This window comes from Camelus dromedarius, unplaced genomic scaffold (genome assembly GCF_036321535.1).
Source record: "Camelus dromedarius isolate mCamDro1 unplaced genomic scaffold, mCamDro1.pat HAP1_SCAFFOLD_45, whole genome shotgun sequence".
Classification (NCBI taxonomy): domain Eukaryota; kingdom Metazoa; phylum Chordata; class Mammalia; order Artiodactyla; family Camelidae; genus Camelus; species Camelus dromedarius.
In genome coordinates this window covers 880703-896440 of record NW_026989855.1, presented here as the reverse complement: position 1 = coordinate 896440, position 15738 = coordinate 880703, and the positions used below count along the sequence as shown (strand labels likewise).

The 15738-nt window shown below is 48.1% G+C and overlaps 1 long non-coding RNA gene and 1 pseudogene across 1 annotated transcript; one reads left to right on the top strand and one right to left on the bottom strand.

The window, feature by feature from the left end:
* The first annotated feature begins 7610 nt into the window (after positions 1 to 7610).
* On the top strand, positions 7611 to 8047 carry LOC135320983 (uncharacterized). Its single transcript, XR_010380327.1, has 2 exons — positions 7611 to 7665; positions 7812 to 8047. It is a non-coding gene; the product is annotated as an uncharacterized LOC135320983 (long non-coding RNA).
* Positions 8048 to 8246: 199 nt separating this feature from the next.
* LOC135320980 (uncharacterized) overlaps positions 8247 to 15738 on the bottom strand; it is a 59321-nt pseudogene continuing 51829 nt past the window's right edge.

Genomic DNA, 15738 nt, shown 5'->3' with positions numbered 1-15738 from the left:
AAATTGTAAAATACCAGGATGTTCAGGAAAACAGTTTCAATCATAAGTGATCTCACTGGAAGAAATACAAAGAACACATGTGATGACATGAAACTATAACCATTCCTATCTAAAGCAATAAAATTTACCATGAGAAAATAAAAAGTATTTCAGTGAAATTATTAAAAACTTCAATACATAGGAAGCTCCTATAAATCAATAAGAAAACAACTAAGCCTTTAGTAAGAGATGAGCAGATAATTCACCAAAGAAATACAAATAAAAATAAAAGTGTTAACCTCTTAAGTAACAAAATGAACAATTAGCATATTTTTTACTTCCAAGTTTGCAAAGTATATCTTAATGATAATAGCACTGGAAATCATATGACATGTCATTTCTCTTTTACTTTATTGATAACAATATAAATAGGTACAGAGTTACTGCAAAGCTATTTAGTAAAACATAAGATTATCATTAAATATGTTGATACTTTTAATTGACTACTCAAGTTCTAGGTATCTAGGTTAGGTAAATACCACAAAATATGTACCAAGATTTAGGCATCAAGATGTTCATCACAGAGTTCTTTTTTTTTCTTATTGAAGTACAGTCAGTTACAATGTGTCAATTTCTGGCGTACAGCACAATGTCCCAGTTACGCATATACGTACATATATTCGTAATTGTGGAGTTCTTTGTTAGAGCCAATTTTCAAACAATTTAAATGCCAGACATTAGAGAAATACTAGCACCCACTAAAAAATAAAATTTGTGAGGAATTTTTTGATAATCAGAAAAAGTGGTCTATTAAATTCTGTTGCTAATATGTTTCTCAGTTTAGTTCCTTTTGTCTGTAAAAAGGACATCAGTGCAAATGTAAGTGAAATACAAATAATGTCTGAGCTTAGTTAATATTGTTACACTGACACTAACACCCTGGCTGGACAGGTGCACGTGGTCACACCAGGTGCTAACATGCAGGGAAGCTGGGGGAGGGGCAAGTGGGGACCCTGTACTACTTTTGCATCTTTTTTTTGTCATTAAACAGTTCAAGTCAAGAGGTTTTTTTTAAAGTTTCAGTACCTCTTCCATCATATTTTCCCATTTAAAATTTCCAAAAAGATGTCCCAATGCTAAAAGTCGACATTCTTCCAATTTCTTCATCAGGGTTTTATAAGCATTTTCAATGTTATTCTTATTCTGTAAAAGATAGGCAAGTCACATAAATTGTCATAAATAAAGTGTCACATTACTTTCCAACTATAGACAATCATATATTAAAGATATAATTGTTACAATATATTTCTAAATTAAAAAATACACTAAAGTAATTATATATCATCAACAGTGCTTTTCAAGTCTGCCAAACAGCACTATTTTGTCTTTGTCAAATCAATTTTTGTCTGGGAATTTGGTCCATTTTATTTTTTTAACAGCTTTATGAAGGTATAATTAACATGACACAAAATTTACTCACTTTAAGGGTACAAATCAATGACTTTTGGTAAATTTACAGAGTTGTGCAATCATCACCATAATGTAATTTTAGAACGCTTTCAACATCTGAAAAAGAAACACTGTACTCATGTAATGCACTGTGTCTTATTAGGAAAAATTTCAAACATACACACAGAGAAAAGCGTAACACTCCCCCCTCCCCAGTAACTACCATTATCAACATACACTGCATCTTCTTCAGCATTTTACATGGTCCTCAGAATGAAAGTGAAAGATCCTCTCTAGGGTGAGAGTTCAGTAAATTAGGAAATAAATTATTTTACCAGAAATAAAACCCTCCATTAAAAAAAAGTTTTCCTGAAGGATAGATTGGGAAGGAAACTTGTAGGGACATTTCAAACTCAAATTCAAAAAACGCTCTCACAGAGTAAAAAAGGGTGAGTGGATTACAGGACCTCCTCTCAATACAGAAACAAGTCCCAGGTCTGTTTCTGCTCACAGAGGGCACCTCGAGTTGGAAATGGTTTAATGATTGGAGTTCTATCTTATACTTCATTACAACCATCCAGATGTCCCCAATATCATGAGGGGTGTGACCCCAAACTCAAAAAGTGAAAAGTGTTAACTAACTCAAAAATCATTTTGATGAAATAAGAGTCATCCTCACATTCTAAATTTGTTCTAAGCAGCGAAAATTAAACAGAAACCAGATTTATTTATAAAACTGGTGAGCATTTTTGACTCCCAAAAGTTCAGTACAGTAATTACTAATTATACTGATACAGCAAAATAGTAAGATCACGGAATTAAAATTCTCAATACTTTGAAAGCTCTATTAATGATTTATTATTAAATAAACATATTTCACTTCTTTTCCTTCCTCCTCAACTCTCTCCATGGTTGTCTCATGAAAAGCTGCTGAGTTAACCATCATTTCACTCATCTGTGGCTCCAGCACCCCACACCACAGGGGAGCATATGCAGGCAGGGAGGTCAGAGGCCTCTCCTCAGACCCACTGTGTGTTGACAGTGAGCAGACTACTTACCTGTGACCCTGACCCTCCCTCACGGGGCTGCTGCAAACGGTAAATAAAATGGCTCTCTGGAAGGACCACACACTAACTCCTGTCATGGCCGCACGTGCCCAGTAAAGGGCTGCATTTAGGGTTACAATCATCATTATTACTACTTCTCTATACCTCTCTGTGAGACTGGTGATAATTCCCATAGGAGAGGCAGAAATAAAACTGAGTCAAGTAATTTGGAAAATTCTGTGACATTCCAGAAGCCTGTCTTTGAGATGCAAATTACCTTCTGGAAAAACATCTGGTTCTTGTGCTTGCTTGGCATGAAATACCATAAAGTCGTAGGAAGTCGGACACCTGGCCCGAGGAGAGCACAGCATTGACCTTCATCGCCCAAGACTGAATGATTAAGAAGTTGAAGAGGTGTGTCTGGAGGTGGTTCAGGCCTTCATCCTCCACTATCAGGAAATACGGGTAACTGTCCTCCAGGAAAGTCTGCCACTCCTGCGACAAGCACCCAGAAAAGGTTGTTCGAACGTCGACGGTGGTATTGTGCTCTAGGTGGAGAATTAAAGCCCTCTTCAGAGGGAGAAGTTCAGGGAAGTTGAAATATGCATACTCAGCATCCTGTGGGGGCGGGGGGAGGGGTGGGAAGGACATAATTGTGAAATTAGCACTTAGAAGTCCACCAGTTTTGTAGGTTAGCACGCACCATCAAAGTCAGTAAAGGACTAGGTTCCACCAGTTCTGTTGTTTTATAGTCACAAGAAACAGACCCTTGAACCTCGACAGTCAGGTTGCAGGCACCACGCATCGCGACTGGGGTCTAGATCCACGTGTCCTCTTTAATTCGGCGGAGTGGGTATCACACTTTCCCTTCCCGCCCTAATCCTACAATGATGGCTCCAGCCTTCCAGAACTTTCTAGTCTCCTCAAGTCCTTTCTGATGACAGGATGCCTCTGTTCTCAGCCCCCTCTCAACTTTAGGGTGACTCCATCTGCAATTCTCAGAGTCTGAGAAGGGTACACCAGGCACCACCCAGACCCAAACCAAGTAACCCCATGACGGGGCTGGGTTTCTGCTCCAACTTCTCAGTTCCTTGCTCCTCAGTCTTGTGTCTTCGCCTCTGTTCCATCAGCACAGGGACTGCTGTTCACCCTCTAACAGTCTCAGGTCACTTCCATTTAAAACTAAACGGTCTCCCACTCCATCTCACGCCTCCTCTTTTTGGCCCGATTCCCTCTTGTCTACACTGTATGTCTACACCTCCTCACTCCTCCAAGTCCTCAGGCCCCTTTCCTCTGGAGCTACCCTGAACCTGCTCTGAGGTCACCGGGGATGCCCCAGTGACTGGAAATCCGGGCAATACTCTTTCAGTCCATGGTCCACTCACCACTCTCCAACACTGGGAAGGCTTTAGCCACTGCCTCTTTCCAAGGAGCCTCTGCCCCCTCGGTTCCAGTTAAATCTGTTCCTCTTCCTGCCTTCTCTCTTGGGACTCATGGAACTGTTACCCCAAAAGGGAAAGGGAAAAGACCCCAGCTCTTGTCACACCTGAAAGATAAGATAACAGACAGGAGACAGCGTTGTGCAGCAAAAGATTTCACAGGATTTACTCAGGAAAAGGAAAAGCACTCCTCCGATAACCGGGAGTGGGTGGGTCCAGGGCAGACAGCAATGGTCTTTGTCTCCCTTCCTCTGCTACCCTCACTTACAGGTGGTCTCTTGACTGGCTGACGGCTCTTGCCCCAGAGTGCTCAGTCGGGAGAGGAACTGGCCAGGTGGGGAGCCTCTGCTGCATGGCAGGGAACACACCCGCTCTCACCTGACAGTCCCCCAGGGAGCAGAGGTGCCCCTGCAGGAGCTCGGGGGGCCCTGGGAGGTTCCCCCAAGCACGGCACCTTGACACGTCAAACATCCTAGCTGGAGGAGCCAGGTGAGCAACAGCAGGAGGGCAGCCACTGGGACCTGTCCCCCACCTCCTCCCTGAAAGGAGGAGCCAGCCCTGCCCTGCCGACTCCCAGACCTGGGGACAGAGGACAACAGGACACAGCTCTCCACCATTCACTGCCCCCGCCTGAGCCCCTCCAGCCTCCAAGCCTTCACATGTTTACTGTTTCTTTATCTAAAAGGTATAAAGTCTTCCTGCTCTGGCCGCTCCGTTAGGAATTCATCCTCCTGTGAAGGGCCCTGTGTACGTGGAAAGCCTCAGCACACCTGCCACGCTTTTCTCCTTGCTCATCTGTCTTCTGTGCGTTTACTTCTTAGCCGGAGACCCCAGGAGGGGGAGGAGGGCTTGTCCTCTGCTGCGGCAGCCGTGCAAAGCCAGGCCTCACAAGACGAGACCCTAACATCGGCATGAACTTAGTGGTGACTCAGACTCTTAGGGAGCAGGACAAACGCCTCCCCAGGAAGCAAAGTAGATCCTTGAGGAGGAGGGAGAGAACCAGGAAACGTGAACTCAGAGGTGCCCGCCCTTGTGGCCACTAAAGGCAGTTGGGGGTCTGAGTGGCAAGGGTGAGGCGGGATTTTAGCTTCCCCGATGCCTGTGGCTATGGTGACACCTCCAGGCCCATGTGCTGCTCTGTAACTTATATAAGAGCTCTGGGAAGAGCCCGCAGGTCCTCTTAATTAAACCAATTCATCTGGCCACCAGGGGCATATGGACCCTCAAAGTCCCACTGAAATCTTCCTTCGAGAGCGCAGCACGGTTTTCTGAGAAGGGACTTGAACGTCACGGTGGTAATGCCTGGAGCTCCACGGGGACGCAGCATGTGCCGGGGGCGGGGGAGGTTGTCCTGGGGCTGAGTGCTCGTGGAGGTGTCTGTCACCTAGCTTTATACGTGGTCTCTGCAAAGGAAAGGCCCCCCAGAGCTCTTTACCCCAGAGGGTGTGGATTCCAATGGGGACGGACCTGACAGCATTTGGTGCAGGGCCCCACCTCAGGTGGACTGACTAGCAGGTCACAGCATCAGTCAGATTAAATAAAATCAGTAAATGCAGAACGTGTTGTCTCCAGAACCATGCAGAACTAAAAGTTGGCAGACTTACATTGATAGTTTGGACGCTGGAGGGACAACAGCCAGGTCTTGACGTTGCCAGCAGTGGAGCGGTCCTCAGTTCACCCAACAATCCTAGGGGATTTCACCCGGGTGGTGGTTAGGGGCTTCCTCTGGACCAGGCACGTTGCCAGCATCCGTGTGTCCAGAACAAGCACTTGCATGAACACCTGGAGCTGCTCAGAGGATGATATTACCTGTGCAACATCACCCCTGGGCTCTGGAGGAAGGTGGGGAGGGGGGGTTGAGACCTCCCCTGCAGAGTGTGTGCAGCTGTGAGGCTGCCACCCCCAGGGAGCCCGGCAGAGGCACGTGGAGTCCCTCCAGAGACAAAGGCATACCGAGGCCACACAGAACAGATGTGCCATTTCTGTAACAGTGACTTCCAAACGGGCTGCTGGCAGAGCGGTGGGTACCATGGTGTGGAGGGGCTGGGATCCACTGTGGGGGCTGTTCACGCTCCTCCAGTTGAGAACACACCAAAGTGGGTTAGTACCTAGGGAAGAAGTGAGGATAACGAGACCTTCATTCATTAGGCCTTATGGTTAAATTCCTGAAAATTATTTGTCAAAAATGTAACAATTTAGGGGGAGGGTATAGCTCAGTGGTAGTGTATGCTTAGCATGAAGGAGGTCCTGTGTACCATCCTCATGACTTCTGTTTAAAAAAAAAAAAAAGAAAAGAGTGTAACAATTTAATATGATACTGCTTCATGTTTTGTTACTTTTCCTCTGATTAGGATGTGATGGTTGGTTCGGGAGCTTGCCTAATGTGTGCCATTGTAAGGAATTTCAAGGCTTCTTATTTTTCAGATTTTTTTTAAAAGCCAAGATAGATGCATGCTTTCTTAAAATTACAATGCCAACACCTTTTATTACAGAGTTCTCTACTTTGGCCATGGAGACTCTGAGACAGTGGTAACGTAACTGGAGTCACCCAGATTCTGCCGAGAGGGCTGCCTGAATGCTGGTGATGGCTCCACTGTATCAAACTGCCTTTTTAACAGAGCATGGCTGGGGGCTAGCAGGTATGTATCACTGTATTTAAAATAGATAAACAACAAGGACCCACTGCACAGCACAGGGAACTATAGTCAACTTCTTCTAATAACCTATAATGGGAAAGAAAATATCTATGTATGTGTAACTGAATTGCTTTGCTGTACACCTGAAACTAGCATTGTAAATTGAGTAGACTTCAACAACAAATTTAACAACAAAAAAAACTTGTGCTGTTTCACAATCTCCCGCCCCCCCCCGCACCCCCGTGGTCCTCCTTAATTTACATACACGATTAGCCCTTAAGTATTTTCCTCCCATTTTTCTTTCTGAAGTGAACTTGGAGAGGAAGAGGAGACCTCAGAAGAGGAGAAACCTCAGTTTCTCCATCTGTAAAATGGGGATATTAATTATACTAGTCTTATAGGGTCATTGTGAGAATTAAGTAAATTCATAGGTAGTAAGGGTCTCATGGTAAGTGCTCAATAAATGCTAGGTATTATTTTTAAGCATCAGGGTGAGATTAGGGAGATGAGAGATTAGGGAATGGGAGGCAAGGCTCAGAAGGGGGTAGCCAGAAGAAGGAGCAGTCTGAATTTGGTCAGAGATTAGGCACTGACTTGCACCCTGCCTCCCCAGGTCTGATCATTGACGCTTTTGGTGAGCTCCGAGACCAAAAAGAGCAAGTGAGGGAAGATATGGAGGTAGGTCATATCAGGGGGCGATCCAGAGGGATTACAGGACCCTGGGGGGGTCAAATGGGCCTCGACTCTGATGTTCGTGCCACCCGCAGACCAAGGGCTTCATCTGTGGCATCGGCATCGGCAGCGACTACTTTGATACGACACCGCATGGTTTCGAGACCCACATGCTAGAGGAGCACAACCTGGCCAATTACATGTCAGCGTGGGCCCGCTGGCCAATCAGGAGGGTGTGGAAATGGCCGGCAACATCCGGGGAGGGGATACCGGGCTTTGGTCAGTTAGGAAAAGGGGTGTGGAATCCATGTGGGTGGGTTCTCAGCCAGCCAATCAGGAGAAGGTAAGTAAGGCTGGTTATGACCTGTCTCCCACTGCCATTCCAACCCCAGGTATTCCCTGATGTGTCTGATAAACAAGGATGAGACAGAACACACGGGTCAGGTAAGGGTGTGTTAATGGGAGAAAAATGGGCAAGGACATGGAGAATTTTAATAAAAGTTCAATCAGCAGGTGGCAGTAAAAAGGTCAGATCATATAAAGCATTTGAACATGTGACCAACCAACTCTTCCCAAACCCCAACACCTAGGAGTCTTATGTCTGGAAGATGTACCAAGAGAGATGTTGGGATTTCTTCCCTGCTGGTGATTGTTTCCGCAAGCAGTATGAGGACCAGCTTAGCTGAGACACCCACAGCTGGCCCTTCACTCACACTTCAAGTGCCGTATTCTTACAGCAAGCCCCTTAGTCCCCAAATCCCTCCACCCAAGGCCGCTGGGGGAGAGGTGACCATGTGCTGTAGAAATAAAGTCTGTGCTACATCCCTGATGTTGTACTGGATCGTTGAATTTGGGGGGGGGGGTCAGTAGGCATCCAGGAATTCGGCCCTCCTCCCCTCACCACAGAAATCCAAGATGACAGCAGAGGTTAAAATCACGTTTATTGGGAGACACAGGCATGTCATGACCACTATACTGTGTCCACTGGGGAGGGGAGGGGGGGTAGTGACTGATTCCTAACACCTCCACCCCCAATCCCAGGGACTCATTTCTGGATATAGAGGTTGCTGGGAGAAGTAGGATCATCTGCTGGGCGTGTCTCCACTACCACAGGCCTGGGGAAGGAAGAGAAAAATCAGTTTACTCATTCATTTGTTCATTCATTCATTCATTCATTCATACATTCACAATGGAGTCTACAGAGTGTGTGCCAGCACAATGCTGGGCTTCAGCAGTGCGTGAGCAGGCACGGCTCCTGCTCTCGGGGAGCTCATTCTGGAGCAGCAGCCCAACATGAATCACTGAATGACGTGAGTGCAAAGCAGCTTGAGGCACACAGCCATGAATCCCACACCAACTGGTCGGCCAAGGAGACCCCCAAGAGTGGATGGTGGAGCCCTGAAAGAGGTTCAAGAGGGAACTAGGTGAAAGGGGAGGGAAGAGTGTTCTGAGCAGAGATAACAGCCTTCGCAAAGGACTTGAGGTGGGAGGGGGCTTGACAGCAGAAGTCATGGTTGTGTGGGCTGTGGCCAGGATTGGGTGTTGAACAGGTGGAGGGTGACACAGTCAGATCTGGATTTTAAAAGACCCCTGTGCCATGTCAAAAGTTCAAAGAGGTCCTTGAAGGGGCTCTCGATGGCTATAACTGGGAGAATTTGTGCCTCTAAATAATGATACTAATACATTACAACCCATAGAATAAAATGGAAACTATTGAGACTATGCTGGAAGAACACACCAACACATGTATGCAAACATACATGGTGGAGAAGGGACAGCTCTTCCTTGCAGTAGAATGCTAACTAATACATGTAGAAGGAGTGATAAAAATAGAAAACCACCATTTAATAACCATCCTAATAGTAGACTCAGGCAAGATTCATCAAAGGTAAAACTAGTGGGTGGAAGTCTGATGAGGAATAGCAAATTTACAAACATCTCAACAAATCATCAGAAAACATACTTATTAATACAAAGGAAAAAAGTGTAAATTTCTAATGGGGAACTTGGCTGACTCCACCTTGTCCAAATAACCAAGGTAACGTTGCCTGTAATGGGACAAACTGACATCTGCTTCCTGATCTGATGCACTGAGGAGGACACACCATCATTTCTGTGGTGTTCTTGCCCAAAACGCCTAACCTGGAAACCTCAATCAAAATTGAGGGACGTTTGGTAAAACAAATATCCCATATGCTTCAAAACTGTCAAGGTCATGACATGCAAAGAAAAGTCTGAAGAATTTTTTCGGGTTCAAGAATTAATAAACATGACTCCCAAATGCAACCCATTGTCCTAGGTCATGTCCTGGACCAGAAAAAAAAAAGTATGATTTTTGGTTATGAAGAGCATCACTGGGACAACTGGTGAGACTTGAATGGGTGTGTGAATTAGAAGGCAGTGAGAGCTCAGTGTTAGTTCCTTGATTTTGACAGCTGTATTGTGGTTTGTAAGAGTATGTCCTTGCTTTGGTATAGGTAACATATATTGAAGTATGTAGGGATAAATGGGCATCATGTCATCATGTCTATAATTCACATGCAAATAGAAAAAAATCTAAACGTATATGAAAGAGAAGAAAAAAGCAAATGTGGTTAAAAATAAAATATGAGGAATCTGGGTGAAGGGGATACAGAATTTTTAGTTTTATTTTTGTAAATTCTCTGAGAGTCTAAAAGTCATGTCAAAATAAAAAGCTAAAATAAAAATAAAAAATAAAAATTCCCCCTCTGCTGCTGTGTTGGGGATTGGACTATAGGGGGCAGAGATGCTAGCAGGGAGACCAAGTGAGAGAATGTTCAGGCCAAAGATACAGGTGGCTGGGGACATGTCAGGATGCCCTCTCTACATCAGAAGCCTACCCCTTCCCAGTCCTCTGTCCCCTACCCCAAGCTCATACCTGGGGGAGCCAAGCAGATGGAAGGTGAGGGTGGGGTCTCTCAGCTCCTGCAGCAGCTGGGGGAAAAGTTGCATGTGTCAGTGTCTAGAAGACTCCTCCACTCTCCCTAAAAGGGAGCAGGGAGGTAGTCTCCGAAAACCTCAGGTCCAGAAATAATCAGTCTTGCTAACACCACTTATCCACTGTGTGACCTCAAGCAAGTGATTTAATCTCTCTGCACCTCAGATTACCAACTTTTGACATCATAATACCTACCTGATAGGCGACCAAAAGGATTAAGTAAAATACAAATGCTTAAGGGCAAAATCTGACACATAGTTTTCTGTGAGCCAAGCACCATTTTTCATTCCATTTTCCAGAGGAGGAAAGTGAGGCACAGGAAGATTAGGTCATATGCCTAAAGTCATTGAGCTGGATTCCAACCCAGGCAGTCTGGTCCATGCTCTTAACCCACATATCTCTGTAGTGATCCCATTTTATAGTTGGGAGACTGAGGCTCAGAGAGAAGCAAAATCCCTTACCCAAGGTCTCACAGTGGCCCTGCATGAGCTCTGGACCTAAGAGACACTGGGGTAGAGAAGGGAGACCTGTCAGAACTGAGACTGGAGGAAGCTTCTCCAGGACTTCACACCCTGACTCAGTTCTCCCCAACCGTCTGAAGAATGAGATGTTTGAAGGAGGGACTGGGTTGTGGGTGCTGGGATGCAGGAGCTCCCCTTGTCTGAGCCTAGAGCCCACACATGCACTCCATGCTTCCAGAAGGCTTATAGCCGAACCTCGACCATAGCTTGGAGGAAATCAGTGCCTGTCAACCTTCTAATTCACTTAACTCTCCAACCAGGACCCTGGTCCCTACCGTCCTTGCACATACCTACTGCCTCCACTGCTTCAGTCATAGGGATCTCTGGAGTTCGAAGCGCCCGGACTGGGGCCCCCTCTGGGGTCTCCAGCTTCAGAGACCCTCGAAGGAGATAGAGAGGGAGCTTTAAGAGCAGTAAGTGAGGCTTAGAAGGTTACTGAGGGACCAGACAATAAGTTCAGTGTGAAAAGCAAAGAAAGACTGGCAAGGACCGGAGTTAGAGTTTCTGAGAGTTACATGAAGTGGGGGTCGGAAATCCGAGATCTAGGAATAGTGAGGGAGAGCCAGAAGGGTCCGTAGCGTCCATCAACAACATCAGCTTGTCTTCCTCGACCTGAGTCACTTGTACTGGTCCCTTGGGCTCCGGTGGAGAGGCGGAAGTTCAAGGTCCAATTCCACCTCATTCCCCTATACTCTGCTAGGCATCCTCTGTATCCCCAGGCAAGCAGGCTAAACCCCACCCATCACAGAGTTCCTCACACCCTCCTTCTCCCCCTCCCCGTCATCCATCTCACCAGTTATATATACCCAACGTTCTCCAGTCCCCTCTTAGTTCAGCCCGCTTCCCAGTTACGCTTCTGGTTAAGCACCGCCCAGCTACCCAGACCCAAAGCCGCTAACCTGATAAGCCTCACCCCTCCCAGGACCTGTCCCACTCACCTGCGCTCATCTCGCCCCGCCAGCAGGAGAGCGCGCCGAAGCGCACGGCGTGGAAGAACACCGAGTTCGCCGGCTGCCCGGGGCTCACGCCGATGCACACGGCGGGCAGCTCGGAGCCTGGCCCGGTCAGCAGTGAGAACACCGGCAGAGGCGTGGGTAGCGGGAAGAGCACCTGCTGCGGGACGCTCGGGAAGGGGCGGACTCAGAGGAGGTTTGGGGCGGGGCCTGTGAGGGGCGGGGCCTTGGAAGAGAATCGGCCTGGGGCTCCCGAAGGATTTCCGGAGCCCTCAGTCTTGGGAGGTGCCACCTAGAAACTTGAGGGGCTGAGGCTTCAGAGGGCTTAGAAGTTGAGGGGTGTGGTCTCAGAGTGGGCGTGGCTTCCACTAGGGGGCGTGCCGCCTTGGTGACAGCAAGGCCGGGCCCCCCAGGGGGCGTGGCCTCCGAGGCACCAAAGTCTTAGAGGCTCCAAGAACCTGAATAGGGTCTCCTAAGAGACCTGGCGGGGCACAGGGCCTGAAGAAGAATTAGGCCCGGGGCGAAGGGCGGGGCTTAAAGAACCGGAGGGCCTCAGAAGGAGGAGCCTCCAGGAGAGCAGGCTCTTGGGGAGATTGGGAAGAGACCTCGGGTGGAAGCCCGACTTCAAAGAGCTCTCAGCAGAAGAGTGGAAGGCCCCCGCCACAGAACCTGACAAAGTCCCCAGTGCTTACAGGCGCCCTATCCGGACCAGCAGGAACTTCTTCACGGGCTGCTACCACTGAAGCAGGACCACGGATGTCTCCAATGCCCCACACAGGAACGGGCCCCCGGAGCTAGCGCCCTCCGCTGTGGAGGTGGGGAAGGATGGGTTAGGGTCAATCCTGTCTCCCCTGCCCCGCGCCCCCAAAGGCCACACATCTTTCCCCGGGCTCTGGACACCCTGCCTTAATTCTGCAACCCTCTTCAGTGGCTACAGTCCAAGTCATGCCCCTGGCCCCGCTCCCCTCTGAATATCCACGAGATTCTCGCTCACCCACACAGCACGCCTGGCAGCCTTTGGTATCCTGGATCTTAGTGGAGACCATGTTCTTCCTGCAGAAGAAGGTAGGCATGAGTGTGTGGTGGGTGGGGGGTAGGGGCAGGAATCAGATATTAGAGGGGTCTGTGGAACCACTGGGGTCTCGGACCTTACTAGTAGCCAGTGGGGACTGATGTGAGCAATGGGGATTCCTGCTCTGGCCTCTTTCCGTTCCAGCAGGCCCAGGATGCTATGAGAATACAGGTGGAGGGTCTTTCCTGCAGGGTGTGTGTAGGTAGGGGAACCAGGAAGTTATAGGGAACTGCACACTCCCAGCTTTACCCAAACATTCCCTGGGCCCCATCCCTTTGAAAAGCCCAAGCATTTAAATCTCAAGCACCTGTATTTCTTTTCTTCTCACTTATCATATTTTAAATGCCCACGAGAGGCCAGGCAGTGTGCTTGGCTCTGGTGAACAATGGTGAGTAAAATAAGTACGTTCCTAACCCTAGTGGCGCCTGTAGTCACATGAGAAACTATGGACACTTAACCAGTCAGGTGAAGTTACACATATTACAAAAGTTTAAGAAGAAACATACCTAGAGATTCTGTAAAAGTTTCTCATCCCGGATGTGATATTAATGAGCTCAAAAATCCTATCTGGCTTGGTGTTTCCTCACAAATGAGAAATTCTTTTACACAAAGCGTTTGTAAAACAATGACACAAAATTTTAACCTACAGCTCGCTCAATCTAGTTTAGTGAAGTGTGGGATAAGGACTGTCATATGACCATCAAAGAAATGTAAAGACAAACTCATTGTAGGAATGACCTCAAAACTGACTTGAGAGGTGGCAGTATTGTGAGCCCCATGTTACAGATGGGGAAACAGAGGCTTGGGAAGCCAAAGTCTCTTGCCCCAAGTCCTACATTGAAAACGTGGCTGGGATTTGAATTGTGGGCTCTGTGGAAGGGGATCCTAAGTGTTTTTTCAGCTGTGCCCAGATAGCTCCCACACCCTGACCATTGACTCCTTAAGATCTGACCCCCCCACTCCAACCCATACCAACCAACCCACAGCCAGACCTGAGAGAGACATGAGGACATTGTTGATAGAGTATACCCAGGTAGTCCGGCTAGAAAGAGCTGCAGAGCACTGAGGAAACAACTCCTGTAAGACCCCAGCACCACCCAATTCCAGCCTCCGACCCTTGGCTCACCCGCGGTGCTGCCTGGCCCTCACCATCTCCAGCGTGGCCTCCTGATCATTTCGGTTCAGAATGAAAATGCCTTCCTCAGCTCCCAGGAGTAAGTGCTGGTCTTGAGGAACAGATATGAAGAAGCTGGGACCTGCCTCATCATCGAGGACCTCCCAGGCCCCCTCATCTGACCCCAAACACGGGTACTCTGTTCCCAGCCCTGACCCTCAATTCTCTACTTGCCTCCAACACTGACATTTCCAGTCCCTGTTTTCCCAAATCTGAACTCAAACCCTGACCTGTCCCCTGGAGCCTGTCTCATTGTCCCCAGCCTCTGACCTCCCCCGTTCTGCTTATTCTTCCATCTCTGAACCCACAAATCCTGACCCTCTGTCTCCTCAATTCTGACCTCAACACTAAACATGCCTCCCGTAATAGCCCTCTAAATTCTATCCCCCCTTCTCACCAGTCTGCTCCCTAAATGCTACTCCTATCTCAACACTGATCCTCAAATTCAGATGCCCTGACGTATAGCTTTTTCTGTCCAGTGTGACAGAAAGTAAATTCTATTACTGTTTCCTTAACATTTACCCTTCACTGACCTTGTCTCCACATCTTTGATCCCCAAATACTTTCCCTTTTGGCTACATTCCCATCCCTAAGTCTCCTGACCCCAATATGCTGATCTTAGCCTCTCTACCACTAACCTCCAACTGAGGTAAATGGGGTCCATCTGTCCCTAGGCTTGTACCCCAAACGCTGGCCTTTCTGCCTTATCTGACACTCCTGGCCTCCAAACTCTAATTTTTCTGGTTTTCACTCTCAAACTCATCTTCACTCTACCCATCTTTGATCCTTAAAACCCAACTGTCACCCCTAGCTCTGCCCCCGCCAGTGCTCCTCAACTCCCCCTCCCATTAAAACCCTCCCCTTGTCCCTGCATCTGCACCTCCATTAAGGACCCTCCCCATCCCCATCATATTCTCTCAGAATCTCCTGAATGTTCACCTTTGGTGGAGTGGTGTGTCAAGGCCGCCGTGCTGTGGATCCAGAGAGGGCAGCCATTGAAGAACTTTAGGAGAAGGGCACATCCCTGGGTGGGCCATAGGGGCAGGGCAGCTGCCCATCCAGCAGAAGAGAGGAGGGGACAGGAAGGTGCCCTGGTTAAGACTCTGGAGTGCCAAGGTTCATATCCTGCCTCTGCCTCCTCAAAGGTTTATGACCTTCGAAATCTACTTACCCCGCTGTGCCTCAGTTTCCCCCATTTTTAAATGGGGGACAATATCTATTTCTGTGCTATCTATCTCCATCTGTGAAGGTATACACCATGTAAAGACATGAGGTCAGGGTCTGGCACAGAGGAGTTGCTCAACAAATGTCACCTGTCATCATTATTAGTCTTCAGCCCTGCAACCCCGACCAGGCATCCCCAGCCCCGATCAGCGGTGTGAGTCCTCAGCACAGCTGGCCTCACCTTTCTCTTCATCTTTTCCTTCATGGGGGGCAACATTGGGGGCTGGTCATGTTCCCGAGGGCTGGGTTCCACATTTGAAATTTCTGAGATGGGGTGGGGAAAATCAGCCCCCAAATCACTCCCCCGACCTGCCTTACCCCCACCTATGCCCACCTAGTTCCCCAGCCTGCCTTGTTACCTGAGTGAGCGGTTAGGTGGGGGCTTCGGGTGGCTGCGGGAGGCTGGGGTGTGCGGGAGGGGTGGCCCACTGGCACAGCGGACCAGTACCCCTGGGCTCAGCTGCACCTCATCCGCAGTCCCCCAAAGACCCTCGTCAGATGGAGAACGGAACTTGGGCTTTGGAAACAGAGAGGGAGAGTGGGGAAATACATGAGATGATCTCTGAGAGAGGGCACCCTGCTGTCTGCCCCTGCCAGAACTGATGCTGCATCCT